At 42.3% G+C, this 16433-nt stretch overlaps 1 protein-coding gene across 10 annotated transcripts in view; it reads left to right on the forward strand.

Moving 5' to 3' along the window:
- The first annotated feature begins 5333 nt into the window (after nucleotides 1-5333).
- CNOT2 (CCR4-NOT transcription complex subunit 2) overlaps nucleotides 5334-16433 on the forward strand; it is a 151530-nt gene continuing 140430 nt past the window's right edge. For 3 of the 10 annotated variants that reach the window (XM_044980741.1, XM_044980732.1, XM_044980748.1), the window contains exon 1: nucleotides 5335-5459. The gene's annotated coding sequence lies outside the window, so the exon portion shown is untranslated. Of the gene's footprint in view, nucleotides 5460-5855; nucleotides 6038-16433 lie in introns of those variants that run through there. The other 7 variants (XM_044980664.1, XM_044980688.1, XM_044980698.1 and 4 more) reach the window with 5 other exon arrangements.

Consider the following 16433-nt stretch of genomic DNA (forward strand, 5'->3'; position numbering starts at 1 on the left):
CTGGGGAGAGGGAAAAAAACATCTTTACCAATTCCCTTGTCGAAAATACAGATCCACTGAAAACCATGGGCATCTGGGTGGGGGCCTTATCTATATTTTAGTTCAACTTCAGTGACAGAGAGGATCTCGAGAAAAACGGTCACTAACACACACTTCTGACATGCTCCAAAAACTTGTGTTTTGGAGAGAGTGTAAAATTTAGTAGACAATATTTATAATGAGAAAATTATTTTGCTAAATGTTTTCTTCTAGGTGTGAATAAAGTTTAACACATTATAAGCAAATGAACTATTTGTCTTTTCCTGACAGCTGCTGGGATAATCTGCAGGCAGGAAAGTGAAAAGGCCCCCTCTATACTACATCTGTTAACTGAAGCCTGATCTACACTACAGAGTTATGTCACCGCAAGGCAGCTTACGTCGACCTAACTATGTGAGGGCAAGTCTACACTTAAAATACTGCATTGGCACAGATGCGCTCATGCAGCTGTACCATTGTAACACTTTAATGAAGATGCTCTAAACTGACAGGAGAGAGCTAGCTCTCCCATAGGTGTAGTTAATCCACCTCCCTGAGAGGCAGCAGTTATGTCGATGGGAGTTCTCCTGCCGACGTAGTGCTGCCTACACAGGGGGTTAGGTCAGTATAACTATGTTACTCAGGGGTGTGGATTTTTCACACCCCCAAGCAATGTAGTTATACCAATATGGGTTTGTAATGTAGACCAGACCTAAGTGTCTGTCAACTAATATTTTGCTCCCTCCAACATAACTGCCTTGCTAGGCCGACTTAATAACTCAACTTCCATGAGAGGCAACGTCGACATAGTTAGGTCGACACAGTGTCAGTGCAAACACTTCGTTACTTACATCAACTGTTACTGGCTTTCAGAAGCTATCCCACAAGGGCTTTGGAGCGTACCCTGGAGCTGGAGTGCAGAGCAGCTCCAGAGCAGTGGAGCTGCAGGTTTTTGCCTAGAGCTGGAGCGGAGCCAGAGCACAGCTCCAAACAGGGGCGGCTCCAGGCACCAGCATGCCAAGCGCGTGCTTGTGGCGGCAAGCGGCGGGGGGCGCTCTGCTGGTCGCCGCCAGGGCAGCAGACAGGTTGCCTTCAGCGGCATGCCTGCGGAGGGTCCGCTGGTTCCGTGGCTTCAGTGGACATCCCGCAGGCGTGCCACCGAATCCGCGGGACCAGGGACCTCCCGCAGGCAAGCCGCTGAGGGCAGCCTGCCTGCAGTGCTTGGGGCAGCAAAATACCTAGAGTCGCCCCTGGCTCCAAAGGCCTGTATCCCACAATGCCCCACAGCGACAGTACAGTTGGTACAAGTGCTCCTGGGGAGGACACGCACTGCTGACATGAGCATAATGTGGACACACAAAAGCGATTTAATTAATGCAGTGGCTGTATGCCGACATAACTTAGGTTGACATAATTTTGTAGTGTAGACATGCCCTGAGTTTGTTGGCTTTGGTTAACAAATGTTTTTTAAGTCTGGCAGCCAATAATGACACTGCTCCTTCCCCAGACCTGAAGAGCTTGAAAGCTTGTACCTTCCACCAACAGAAGTTAATCCAATAAAAAAATATCACCTCATCTACTTTGTACCGGATCAGCAGGTAGTAATCGATCTATCAGGGATCGATTTATCGCGTCTCATCTAGACGCGATAAATTGATCCCCGAATTGACACTTGTACTCCACCTTGGCAGGAGTAAGCGGAGTCGATGGGGGAGCCGTGGCAGTCGACTTGCCGCCGTAAGGACTGCCAGGTAAGTCAAACTAAGATACTTGGACTTCAGCTATGCGAATAGCGTAGCTGAAGTTGCATATCTTAGATCGATTTCCCCCCCCTAGTGTATACCAGCCCTCAGTCTAGACACAGCTATGTTGACAAAAGAGAGCTTCTATTAACATAGCTAACTTTGTTTGGATAGGTGATGTTCCTACACCAACAGAAAACCCCCTTCCATTGGTGAAGGCTGCATCTATATTACAGGGCTATGCTGGCACAGCTATGCTTGTATAATCTCAGGGCTTGTCTATACTTACAGCGCTGCACCATTATAGTGCTTAGTGAAGATGCTACCTATGCCAATGGGAGAGCTTCTCCTGTTGATATAGGTACTTCACCTCTCTGTGAGGTGGTAGCTGTGTCGGTGAGAGAAGGCCTTTTGTTGACATAGTTCTGTTTACGCTGGGGGTTAGGTGAGTATACCTACATTGCTTTCCACATCCCTGAGTGACGTAGTTATACTGACATAAATTGGTAGTGTAGACCAGTGGTTCTCAAAGCTGGTCCGCCGTTTGTTCAGGGAAAGCCCCTGGCAGGCTGGGCCGGTTTGCTTACCTGCTTGCGTCGGCAGGTTCGGCCGATCGCAGCTCCCACTGGCTGCGGTTCGCCGTTCCAGGCCAATGGGGGCTGTGGTAAGGGCGGCCAGCACATCCCTCGGCCCCTGCCGCTTCCCACAGCCCCTATTGGCCTGGGGCAGCGAACCGCAGACAGTGGGAGCCACGATCGGCCAAACCTGCGGATGCGGCAGGTAAGCAAACCGGCCCGGCCCGCCAGGGGCTTTCCCTGAACAAGTGGCAGACTGGCTTTGAGAACCACTGGTGTAGACCAGCCTCTGTCATATAGACACACTTATTTATTTTAAAATTGGCTTACATCAGTTTAGATTGTGAAATAAGCCACTCTGAAACCAAAAGAAGACTGTTTACATACAAACTTGTATCAGTCTAGCTAAAATAGGTTTACAAACACACTTTTAGCCAAATCAGTGCATGTTTGTATGTTGACAAAGCCTTACAGCTGCAAGCTGAACTGATATACGCCAGGTTTAAATTGAAGTAAGAAAGTCCACATAGGGTTTTGCAGCAATATAACTTAGTTTGTTTTAAATATCCTTTTATTAAACTGGTACAGTTTTGTGTGCAGAACAGGCCCCATCCTTGCAGAAAAATTACTCAGCCAATAACAGGAGCCAAGTACAGCAGCAAAGGTGTGAATTCACCCCATTCATCACAGTAAACTGTGGACTATTTATCAACTTCAGAGTTTATTACAAACCATTAAAATGCTAAAAACTTTCCTTTTAACAAAACAAACAAGGAAGTCAAATACACAAAAGCTATGTACTTGCAGTGTTAATATTCTACAATTAAACACACAAAGCAAGGGAATACAGCAATTAAGGTTCTTGAATTAACATTAACTTGCCCACATTGTGCATACAGATTTGTGATTACTGGTTAGGCTACTGAATACACACTATGTGCAAAACAGAGTTCATGTTTCTGAGAGAACCGTACTTTTTGCATTCCTTGACTTTGTTCAAATATGTAACCTTAATGTTTCACTAATCTCAATTTTTTCACTAACGCCCCAATCCTGCAATCTGACCAAGTCTCCTAATTGTGTGTCAAACTTGCTGCCCCATCCACCCTCATTCTTCCCTATGAAGTGTATTTAACAGAGCAGCTGCCCTCCTACCCCCACCAACTCCTATAGGGTATGTGGGTGTCTAAAGCTGTCTACACTGGGATAAAAAAACCTGTGGCTGGTTCAGTTGACTCAGGCTCACAGGGCTCAGGCTCTGGGGCTAAAAAATAGGTGTGTAAATCTCAGGCTGGAGCCCAAGTTCTGGGACCCTCCATCTCACAGGGTCCAGAGTTCTGGCTGGAGCCCAAGCCTGAACCTCTACATAGCCATTTTTTTTTAGCCCCTCAACCTGAGCCAGGCAAGCTCAAGTCAGCTGACCTGGGCCGGCCATGGGTCTTTTATCCCTAGGTAGATGTACCCTAAGAACTTCTGCCCTCCCACCACCACTTATTGTCTCATATGGTGTGGGTGTTTCAGGACTTGTCTATACAGCAGTGCAGCTGCACTGTTGTTGTGTTAAGAGGCCTGGTCCACACTCCAAAGTTAGCAAGGCAGTTTATGTCAACCTTACTGTGTTTACACTAAAATCTCGCTCCCACCGACATAACTGCCCTGCTATGGCAACTTACTTCCATGTGAGGTGTAGAGTCAATACTGATGTAGTTATATCAAAGCAGTGTCAGTGTACACACTGCGTTGCTTACACTGACCGTTACAGTTTTTCAGAAGCTGACCCACAATGCCCCAGAGTGACAGTACAATCTGTACAAGTGCTCCTGGTGATGACGCACACTGCCACCACAAGGAGCAAAGTTTAGATGTGCACAAGTGATGTAATTAGTCACCACTGTATGCCACCCTAAGTTAGGTCGACCTAATTTTGTAGCGTAGACACGCCCTCAGTGTAGACATTCCTATGCCGATAAAAGGGGTTCTCCTATCCGCATAGATCATCCACTTCCCTGAGAGGCCGTAGCCAGGAGGAAAGAAAAATTCTTCTATCTCCCTAGTGCTGTCTACACAAGGACTTAGACCATCTTAGCTGTCACTCAAGGATGTGGATTTTTCACACCCCCCAGTGATGTAGCTGGGTCCACCTAATTTTCTAGGGTAGAGCAGGAGCCCTCACAATTGCTGCCCCCACCCATTGTCCCCTATGTGTACGTGTCTGTAAGAGAGCTGCTGTGTCCCCATCTCCCCAAGGAGGGGACGTATGTGGAAGGGTAACAATCCTGCAGCAAGGGAGGTTTAGGTTGGACATTACGAACAAGTTCCTAACTGTCAGGGTGGTTAAACACTGGAATAAATTGCCTAGGGAGGTTGTGGAATCTCCTGCTCTGGAGATATTTAAGAGTAGGTTAGATAAATGGCTACCGGGGATGGTCTAGAGTCTAGACAGTATTTGGTCCTGCCATGAGGGCAGGTGACTGGACTCGATGACCTCTCGAGGTCCCTTCCAGGCCTACAATCTATGAATCCTAATTCCCCACCTGCTCTGCCAGGAAGTGGGTGTTTAACGGAGCTGCTCCCCGCCCCACAAGAGTATCAGACCCAGCACCCGCCCCCCTCCTGTGCAGTGTGTGTGACCGAGCTGCTGCCCCCTCAGGTTAGGGGATCACAGCACTAACTAGGGCCCCGCTGTCTCCAGTGGGGAGCGTGTGGCAGGGCTCCCGCTCCCCTCCGCTCTCTCCCCCGGGGGAGGCCGCTGCCTGCCCCAGGCCCGGCTCCCTGCCCCAGCAGCGCCCTGGCCTCCCGCCGGGGTTAAGCGCGGAGAGAGGGAGGCCCAGGAGCCGGGCTGGCCCGAGGGGGAGGAAGGAGCCAGGCGGCGGCGGCGGCTCCTATCGCGGGCCGAGCCTCCCCCGGGAGGCGGAGGGAGCCGAGCGAGCCGCTCTCTCCGCCGCGGGGCCGGGCCCGGACGCGCCACTCTCGCCGTCTCGCCCTGGTTCCGGTTGCCAGGCCGGGCGGCGGCGGGGTCGCGGCAGCGGCGGCGGGCGGGTCAGAGGGTAAAGGTCGCTCCCCCAGCATCCTCCGTGCTGGATACTCAGCCATCTTGGATCCGCGGGACAAGAAAATTCATGCGGTGAGTTCGGCCCCCATTATTTTCTGGCCCCCTCCCCGCGGCGCGCTCTGCCCGCTGCCTCCCAACCGGGCCTGCAGGCGCTGGCGGTGGGGCCCCCGGCGGCCCGGGCTCGGCTCCGGGCTCCCTGGGCCCGGCCGCAGCCAGCCGGGTTTCCGTTTGCTTTTGTCTCCGAGGGAGAGAGAGGGGGGGACGCGCAACGTCTGAGTCGGGAGCGGAGCCCTTAGGCCCAGCCCAAGCAGCGGCTCCGGCCTCTTCCGCCATTTCTGGCCGCGGCGGCGGCGCCCGAGCCCCGCTCTGCGGGGAGGGAAAGGCCGGCACTGCGGGAGGCGGCAGAGCCTGGGGCCCGCACCCTGGGGCCTCTTCATCCTCTGCGGCCGCCTGTGGCACTTCACACAGCCCCGGCTTCCCGTCCTGCTGCTGCGCCGCTCGCTGCCCCTTGCCGTGGCCGCTGCCTCCCCTTCCACCCGCGATGTCCGCTCCCCGCTCCCGTCTGTGCCCTAGTGTCTCTTCCCTCAAGTCGTTGGCCTAGTTGTGGTTCCTGATACCCTGCAGCCCCATCGTACGTTCGGCTGGCTTAGGTGTGTGAGGATATAAGTTGGTGTTAATGTTTCCCCCCCTCCCCTGTGCCTTTTGGCTCCGGGTTAAGAAACCGATGGAGCAAAATCTGCCACCCATCGACTCTGGTGCTACTGGCTTTTCCTCATAGGCGATGCTGGGGTTTTGCTGTTCACCAGTGTGGCCTTGCGGCCTGTTACATGAGTCCCCTAGATGAAGAGAGGGGGTGAAATAGGGTTAATTATTTTTTGGTGTATTCTCCACAGCCTTTCTGAGGGAGACTGAGATGATGTCGGAACAGGTTCTGATCCTCCCTCAGAAATGTTTGTTAAACAAACTTGAAGCAAACTGAACCACTTCCTCTGAGTGCTGTCTCTGTGTCAGATGATATCTTGTCTTCCTGTGTCTGCTGGTGTTTCTGCTTTGAAGCAGCTTTCACTGTGCTAATGGGAACATGCAGATACAGTAAGGGAGAGTTAATTCTTGTGTTTACAATTGTAGCTGTGTGCACATATTCCTTAAATTTGCAAACCAAAAAATGATGCATCTGTTACTTAGACTTTTATTATAATTCAAGTTACACATAACATTAGTTCAGATATTTTGTACTACTCTGTCCAAAACCCACAACATAATTATGTCATTGTGGATCAGCAGCGTTTACTTTTTAAAAAAATCCATGTTGTTAGAGAAACTTACTGCCAAAACTGTGGTGTTATATTGGCTTTTTATTTCATATATAAAATGTAGAGCCTCTCCCATTTGATTCCTGGGTGGAGAGTGACTTAAGTCCATGAAGGAACGAAACATTCATAGTGGCCTGTATAGCGGTAACATCTGGTGGAAGAGATTGGCTGCTGGGCTTAACTCAGCAATAGGGGAGCTTAAAGTTTATCAAACTTACTGTCATGTCAGTCAGTAGACATTAGGTTTCTGGAAACATGGATGCAGTTCAAACTATTAAGACATATGCAGAGCAGAATAATCAAATATAATTATTTAGGTTTTCATTGCAAAGATTCCTTTATTTGGACCTGAGGGTGGATTTACATAGCACTAATGTCCTTTGATTTTTTTTCTATGATAGTATTTTTCAGTGTGGTCTATTTTTGATCAAAGCATGCCTGATCCAATTCTTGAGGACTGCACTATTTTATAACATCATAACTGTTTGTGTGGAGAATTCCGGTGGACACATGGCCTATTAAGATGTCTCCAATTGGGCAGACAAAAAATGAGGTCTCAGAAATCACTCTTGACTTTTGAAAATCTTGGCCTTTGTCTCTAGCTCATGTTAAGAATTAGGTGTGCCATTTAAGCAGGTACTTGATGTTAGATCTGAAATCAGAAACTAGGTCTGAAATCAGAAACTTGAATTTGTAGGCTTCAGTTTTACACAGTTTGTATGGTGCAGGATATTCTGTACGTCAGTTCATTGTATCATCATAGTCTTAATCTTTATAGGCATTTTTGTATTTGAAAAATATACTTTTCACATCACTCAACGTTAATCTGTTAAAAAATTCTGTAACTTTTTCAACTTACCTGCCTTCAGGGTTGAAGTAGTAGCTATCAGTCACTAAATCGACAATGTATTGTTAAAGGTAAAATGAAAGCAACCTGCGTCAGACATTCCAACTTGATCTAAAATATTAAGCCTAACACTAATTGTAGTTAGATTTTTCTGTCAAAAATGCACGTGCAAGTCTCACTGAAGTCTATAGGAATTGTGCACAAGTATTCAAGGACAGAATCTGGCCTTAAGCACTGCAGAATCCCTGTTGTTTTAAAGTGCTGTTTAAATAAATCTGTTATCCAACCTGTTACTTGTTTGTGAAGATCTGTGTGGTAATTAAAGAATATATGATAGCTCCTACTTTTTCTTTAATTGTTGGTAAACCACTTGTCACATTTAGAAATATACAAAACAAATATTAGTCTAGACAGAGCGAGAAATGTTAAGTGCTGCAACCTAAGCCCATATACAAGTGATGTGGTATGTACTAGTCTAACCAAAACTGAATTTTGTTGGGGAGAAGAGGGAAACAAACAAACAAACAAAAGCAGTTTATCATCAGAAATACAAGATTAGTCAATCGTTTTTATAATTAATGCAGAAAACACAGTTTGATACATATTGACAAAAACCAAGAAATTTGAAGTTAAGTTGAGCTTGAATCCTCTGGCCTTTATTAGCTTATGTCAGAATCGTAATATATTTAAAATAGTGTCAGGAATTTGATAAAATGGTCAATGAAATTTTACAGATGCATTTGTAGTTGAAAACTCTTCTAATGTTTCAAATATACTATATCCAGAGACTCAGACTAGCTTGTTTTGGTTCCAGTTTCCTGGGTAGAGGTTATACCATAAATAAGACTACGACTAAAATCAAGGGCACTATATTGGGCTGTTAGTGATGGCTCTCATCCTGCAAACGCTTATGTGTGTGCTTAACTTTAAGTGTGCAAGTAGCCTCTCTGACTTATTTAAGTCTATGAATTTGCATAAGCGTTTGCAGAATTGGGATCTAAATATGTATTGATGACTTTCTGAAAACTTAAAAAAAAATCTTGTCTAGATAGATCAGAGTTAGTATCAATGAGCTTTATTATAACATTAAAAGATCTGCGTTTTTTAAAAAGTGAAATTACTGCACAGACTATTTTAAAATGCTTATAACCCTTTACTGTGGGGAATATAAAAGGGAGAGTTGACATCCAAAAAGCCATGTCTATGTTGAATTAATAGTTATTTTGTATGTAAACTATTTTGTATGTAAACTATTTTTGAGATTAAGTATTGCTGAAATAAAAGTACTATTTTGTTTGTATGCCTTTGAAGTAAAATCCAACTTAAAATATCTTTTGAATTTAAGAGAAAATTAATAATCTTTTTGTAAAGAAGGGTCCCAAAATGCATTATAGGGATGTACAGGTTGCCAGGTTTTAGGCTTAGGCTAGGTGGTATCCTCTGAAAATAAAATTTCAATGACAAAAGTGCTTACGATGCCTAATTTACACTAGAAAAGTTTGTCGGTATAGCTGTATCCTCCTCGTGTAGATGCAGCTTAAGCTAGCAAAAGATTGTTTTTGCTGGGACAGGTTCCCTGAAAGAAGTAACCTACACTGGAAAAGGCACCTTCTGCTGGTATAACTGCGTGAAAAATAAAGCTTTTGCTGGTACAGAAATGCCTTAAAAAATCACGCCCCCAACTGACAAAAGTTACCAGCAAAAGTTTCTAATGAAGACCTGTCTGCTATGCTTCTCATGAAAAATTTTAATGGGCACTTGTCTCAAGCTTTAGTAGAGAGAGAGAACAGATGACAGAATATCAGGCGATAGCTTGAAGACTGTTATGCTGCTTGTAACAATGTGCAAATTACACGTCATTACTGAGTGTACACATCCTACCCTGCAGCTCTTAAAATAAAAAAATGTACAACTGCATAAGTAGAGGGACACCATTTTCTTTCATAGTTTTTTACCTCTTCGTTGTTTGTAATACCATCTACAAACTTGAAAATAATGTGGTGGTGATGGTTACTGGTATTATGGTAGTACCTATGTGCTCAAGTCATGGACCAGGACCCCACTACTTGGCACTGTACAAAAAGAACAAAAAGATGATCTCTGGCCCAAAGAGCCTATCATTTTTTGTTTTCCATTTTGTAAATGTTTCCCTTCTGTTCTTTCCCCCTGCCCCCTTATTTCTGTGGAGTATAATTAGCTCCCTGGTTGTTTTTTTCATTACTTATCAGTGGTTCTTTGAAAATAAGATTTTTACTTAAACTTCACCTCTTCTGCCATCTGGTTAGGTGTGTTGTTTAATTTCACAATCACGGATTGGGAGACTTAAAAATGGAAAAATCCATAGGGCCTTGCCCACCAGATTATATTTATAAGTTAAAATTTGGGGCTAAGCTATTTGAGAATACTTTTAAAATAATTAAGCGTTGTGATCTTTTCAGTCACTTCCCTTTGCTGATTTATTTGCTCTAACAGTCCAAGAATAACTAATTTGAAATTCATTTCAGGTTCTCATTTCCGTTTGTTTTTGTTTTGAGGTTGTTTGGTTTTTTTTTCTTTGCTCTTTTAATGCACCCCAAATTTCTGGTGGTTTATATTTGCTGAAGTTGCATCAGTGAAATGGAAAACATTACTTTGCATGTTAATATGGTTGCCGGAGCAGTAGTCCAGAACGTGGGAACAGGAGTAAGAAAACCTGAGCTCTATTACTGACCCATCTGCTGACTTGTTGTGTGACCTTGTGTAAGTCACTTAACTAATTTGTACCTCAGTTTCCCATGTGTAATAGTGGGGTAATACTTACCCATCTTCGTAGCTTTACAGATGGAAAGTTCTATAGACATGCATAGTACTATTATTTCATTAGTTTACGATTTACAATTATTGGTAACAGTTGAAAACTAGCACTTAAAAAACTGTCTTGTACACTGTCAGTAGGTAACAGTTCTGTTTGCACCTGGTTGTTTTGTAGTAGTGTTGCTAAAACACTTTCTATTGCAATATAAATATGCATATTTGTTTGGAACCATTAACAAGGAGTTTTTCACTTAAGTATCTGGTTGAAATAGAATAACTACCGGTAATTATGTACAGCAACTGAGTTTATTTCAAGATATGGACTGTTAGTCTGAATTTGTAGGTCATTCCTTGGTAAAGAAGTTTTCCTAATGCTGTCCAAATTGTGCATAATGTCATTTCTTTGTCAAGTTTCTGCATCTACTTGTCACTTGCAGCTATTCAAAATGTTCTTCTAATTAATTAGTGTTCCCCCTTTTCAGTCAATACAATTAATATATTATATGAAATGGGAAATATTTCCTTGTAACTAATTTCTTCCTTTGTAGCTGTTTACGTTGTAGTTGTAAAAAAATGTTTTCTCACAAATTACAAGTAATTCCACAGAATGGCTAGTTACCAAGTGCATATTCAAATAAGATCCATAGTCAGTAAAGTAATAGGAACAAGGTTGGTGCACTTTCCTTTTCATTGTTTTAATTGTGTGGTAGCTCTTAATATGTGAGAGAACACTTTTTACAAGTACAATGTAAAAGATGCACATCCAGAAATAGTTACAAAGAGTGTACTTCCACTTCATATAAATTGTATAGACTGAAAATAGGAAAACACTGTTTCATTAGAGTCAGAAGAGAACAGTATAAACAGTTTTATATGACAAATAGATGCTGAAAGCTCACTAGGGACTTTGCTATTGATTTTATGTGGAAGGCAGTCAGGTGCGATGGGGATGGGCAGCAGTATAAAACCCCTAAGATAGAAATCTGACAGATAAAGAAATGGCAATGTGTGCAAATTGAACAATATTAGGAAAATGTTTACTAAAGAAACTTCCTACAAATTCAGAGTTTAACCATCCATATCTTGAAACCAATTATTTTATATACATGGCCATTCTGTTTCATTCATATACTGAAATGAAAAGTTCATTATTAATGCTTCTAAACCAGTGGTTTTCAGTCTCTGGTCCATGGACCCCTGTGGGTTCGCAGACTGTGTCTAAGATTTTCAAAGGGGTCTGCACCTCCATTTGAAAATTTTTTAGGGGTCCACAAATGAAAAAAGATTTAAAACCACTGTTCTAAACATATCTTACAATACCACCTTGTTCCTTTTACTTACCTGAATAATGGACATATTTGAATAAGCACCAGGTAATTTTAGTTATGGTCATAGAGTAAAATGATTACTTATATTGGAATTGTAATATGTTTACTTTATAAAGTAAGTTCACTTTGTACACTCGGGCTTCTGAGAAGTATACTTTCCCAAACGTGGCTGATTAAGTTTTAACCACCATGCATCAAATTAAACTCTCATCTCATATTTTATTGGTCAAAGGTAAAAATGAAAACTGAAGTAAGCAGTTTTTATGCTAATCCTCTGTTATGATGTGGAGGCTGTTGGTGGAGAACTTGCGTTTTAATTTTTTTAAATGTTCTTTTTGTTCCCTCTAGGAAATTATCCTGGCACTTCACTTAAGGTATCCCAGAATACACTATTCTGGCATGTACTAAACGCGTTTCATGGGTTGAAAGGCTATTTCAAATGTCTGATAAATTCTGGTCTTCCTTAAGTGAACCAGAAAATACTGCAAGAATTTCTTGAATGGGCAAAATAGTTTTTTAAAAGGTTAGTTAAAATGTAATGCTCTTCTGAGTGCATCCACATCCTAGTTAGTGTGGGGATTGAGCATGCATACCTGTGCTTAATACCATTTTGTTTTTTTCAGTTCATCTGTAATTTGTAACACTTAAGACATCAGTTAACTATGTAGCAGTGTCGTGTTGTTTCTTCATCTTTATATTGTTTTCTTAAAATTCATATACTTTTAATGATAGTGAAGCTTTTCAAAGTTTATGAAGAATTCCAGATGCATCACCATATTTATTTTTTGGCCTAGTCACATGCAAGATCTGATGTCTTTACATCCAGTAATAAAATTTTAATAGAAAAATATAAAAATATTACCTACCATTCATATCTATTATTTAACTATAACAGCTTGTATATTCACAAGTTATTTTTATTGGTCAAGATTTAAAAAAAAAAAAAAAAGTGCCTAAGGTCACTTATTTAGGAGCCTAACTTGACTTTCACTGATTCTAGCAGCTCCCATTCAAATCAAAACCTAAAAGCCCATCTTTAGGAACCCGTTTTTTGGTGAGCCTTAAGTAATTTTTATAACGGCATGTGTCTTGAGAGCAGGGATGCCCAAATTTTGACCCATCTGGCACTCTTGCATGAAATGACTCACTGAGGACATTTCCATCTTAATTATTGAGACATAGTCAGTGCGTATATTTCCCAGCATGCAGTGCTCTATTTTGAGCCAACTCAGTACCTGCTGGGCTTAAAGTGGAACAGTGTTTGCTGGGCTCTGTAGCCGCTGAATGTGTGGGAGGGGGATGTTTTGGGTTTTTTTAAGTATAGTAAGAGCTCTGTGGTTGAGCTTATTCCACAGGTCACACAGTAGCCATCCTTGGCAAAGAGTTTGCGGTGAATTACCCAAGCTGCAAGTTCTGAAGCATACAGATGCTAGAATCTCTGCTAAAAGCAGAATCTGTTTCATGGACTATTTAACTTGCTGTGAAGGTATTGAGTGTTGTGTGTCTAACCCATCTGTAATAAACATAGGAGTAATGTTGATGGATTCATATGAGAGTTTTGCCATTTTTTCCTACCATGACACACAAGCTTGAAATTAGCTGGGGTGGTTTTAAATTGGGTAAAAATTCAAAGAATAGAGAAAATATTAGATGGCAAGGGAGTGCAGAATTCAACCTTTTCCTGGAATTGCATGGTAGGTTCACACTGCAGTGTGAACAGTGTAAAGCTGAGCTAGAAGACGGAGCAATCATTTTTTAAAAAAAGGACTCAAACTAACTCTCTTTGTGAAACCAAAACAACTTTCTTAATTACATGTATCAGGAGGAAACTGTTCTTAATGGCTTCTGGAAACTTCAGAATCTTGTCTGTCAGAATAGGATATTCCAATGCTGAAATCTCTCAAAAATTCTAGTATCAGGGACCTGGGTAGAAACACAACTCTAACCTTAATCTAGTATGCTATTTTTGTCAGTATCCTCTTCCAGATGTTGAAGAGGAAGGTGAAGATCTCCATTAATAATCTTGGGCAACTGTGCTTTGCATACATCAGTGTAACTGTCCTTGGCTTTGCAACATATCCAGTGCAACACTGAATTTTCTAGAATGTTCTTCTAAAGTAATAGTTGATCATAGTCTGTGTTCTGTAATTTATTATTGCTGATTTTCTTTTTGTATTGCTCCCTGTGCTAGGAAGCATACTACAATTAAAAATATAGTGTAGGATGTGTTTGTAATTATTTCCTCATTTCCTCTATTAACAAATATAAACTGCATTTTATAAATACCGAATGCTTTATCTATACTATTAGATGAGTTGCTGTTTCCATATTCAAAATTCTGCAGTAACATTCTGGGAAAGTCTAAGAAGACCAGTAGTTTGAAAGTATTGTGTTGCACATTCGGACCTGCTCCTGCAGTTTAAAAAATACAGTGTATTTCTGTTTACAGGTATGTGCACTACAGGTATGGTAGACATAATTTTCCATAGAGAAGATGAGCTGTACAATAAAAATAAATTCCTTGACATTTCTATATAATAGTTTTATAGGTGTAGGGTATATGTTGTAGATGAGGGGAGAAGGAGAGTAATTTGATAAGTGTAACTTTCCTGTTATGGCTTAGCAAACCAGAATTGTTTAATATAAAAGTTTTGTATATTTTAAACCCAGCTTCAGGGAAAATTCATGGCCAAATTATACTTAAGAGTTTTGGCTTTTCTGTGCTTATAGCAGTGCTCTTACTGGCACTCTGAGAATATCTTTGACATGATATTCCCAATTACTTGCTTTGTGTGCTACTGCTCAGTTATAAGTTATGAATTAACCCAGTGGTCCTCAACCTTTTTGTGGCACATTCATGTTTTCAGAAGTGTGTGGCAGGCACCAACAATTTTTCAAGGTTTATTTTGTATTTGTACATTAAATAATATGAAAAACATCATATTTAATATTACATAATATATGAATCCATAAGATAAAAAGGGTAATTGTACATGTAAAAGGTATTAATTAAATTATTCAGCAATTACTCTTTCACCTTACCATGTGAATTTGCTCTTTTTTTATCTACCTGTAAGAAAAATTAAGGAGTTTTTACAAAATAAATATCATAAACAGTTTTCATCTTATTTAGTTTAAAAAAGTAAAACATTGTTGAACTGCTGGTCCAAATATATTTATTATTCTTACTTTAACATAGAATGAAGCCTGCATCCCCGGAGTTCTCTGTCCCCGGCAGGTGCGGGGCCACAGCTTCTCTCTGGCTTAAGCCACGGCCCCGCACCTGCCAGGGACCGAGAACACCGGCGCCTGCAGCCCCGGAGAAGCTGCGGCCCCGCGCCTGCTGGGGACAGAGAACGTTGGCGCCTGCAGCCCCGGAGTACTCTGTCTCCAGCAGGCATGGGGCTGCGGCTTCTCTCCCCTCCTGGGCACTAGGCAGATGCACATAAATGCCCCGGCGCGTGCCACTGAATTAACCTAAGGGTTTAGCAGTTTATCGCTGTATTAAGTGATGGAGTGCATCATATATCTCATTTATGGGATCACAGAGTCAAAATAAAACAAAGAAAAAAGAACTTGAGGGTTGGAGCAGTGTAACTTTGACTTTGCAGTATGAAAAGAGTAGTGTTTAGAATATACAGTACTCATGTCTGCACCACTATTAAACATCCACAGCTGGCCCCTGTCAGCTGACGTGGGCTTTTGGGTCTTGGGCTGCAGGGCTATTAAACTGCTGTGTAGATGTCCAGGCTTGAGCTGGAGCCATGTGGGGGAAGGGTCCCAGAGCTCGGACGTCTACGCTGCAGTTTTATAGCCCCTCAGCCTGAAACTCGCAAACCCAAATCAGCTGACATGGGCCAACTGTGGATGTTTAATTCCAGTGTAGACATACCCATAGGGAGTATCTACACTGCCAGTCAACCTGGGCTCCTTACATGGATTTTAGCCTTAACATCCCCTCTTCCTCCCCAACCTCTTCCCTACCTCCACCATATACAGACAACCCCCTGGCCTGTTTTAAAACCAGGCTAGATTACCTGGTTCAGGGTGTCGATTAGAACCATTCTCCACGTTAATTTGGGCTGCAATTTGCCCTCTTTACAGTGACGGTCTCTAGAATCCTAGTGTCTCAGCAGAAAGAACCATGGACATGCCCCAGACATGCTCACAAGGTGAATGCAGAAACAGTGAGGAGCAGTAACAAGGATCGGGATTTGCAGTTGATACACACTAATGGTACAGACACTGGGCTAGGCTAATCCAGGTGCCCAGATTCAGATGCCAATCACCTAATTTAACTGTACAGTGTAGAGACAGACTTTGCTTCCCTGCTGTGCAGTTGCAGCTGGTCTCAAAGATCTGGAGTACTCTTAAATACTAGGAAGAGTGTCTCCTCTATTTTAGCCTCTCTATCATCTCTATTTCTTCCACTATCCTTATAAAAACAAGTGTGAGCTAATGTTTAATAGGGCATAAATTCTTCATTATATGTATGTTTTCAAGATGAATTTTAAAATCATTTTTGTATATTTTGACTTCTTTCCTGCTTTTTCTCGAACACTGAATTATTTTTTTATATATATATTAATGCCATTGTCCTGAAGAAGTTTGCAGACCAATGCATCTTAAAGCAAAATGAATTAGCAAGCAAACCTGTAGTCATGAAGAAAGATTTATAAAAACACTCAGTGAAACTTCTTTGTACTGTTATCTTCAGCTATATAAGGGATTTCTTAGATGTTTTATTGGTGATTGTACTAGCCAG

This window comes from Mauremys mutica, chromosome 1, assembly GCF_020497125.1.
Source record: "Mauremys mutica isolate MM-2020 ecotype Southern chromosome 1, ASM2049712v1, whole genome shotgun sequence".
NCBI classification, from domain to species: domain Eukaryota; kingdom Metazoa; phylum Chordata; order Testudines; family Geoemydidae; genus Mauremys; species Mauremys mutica.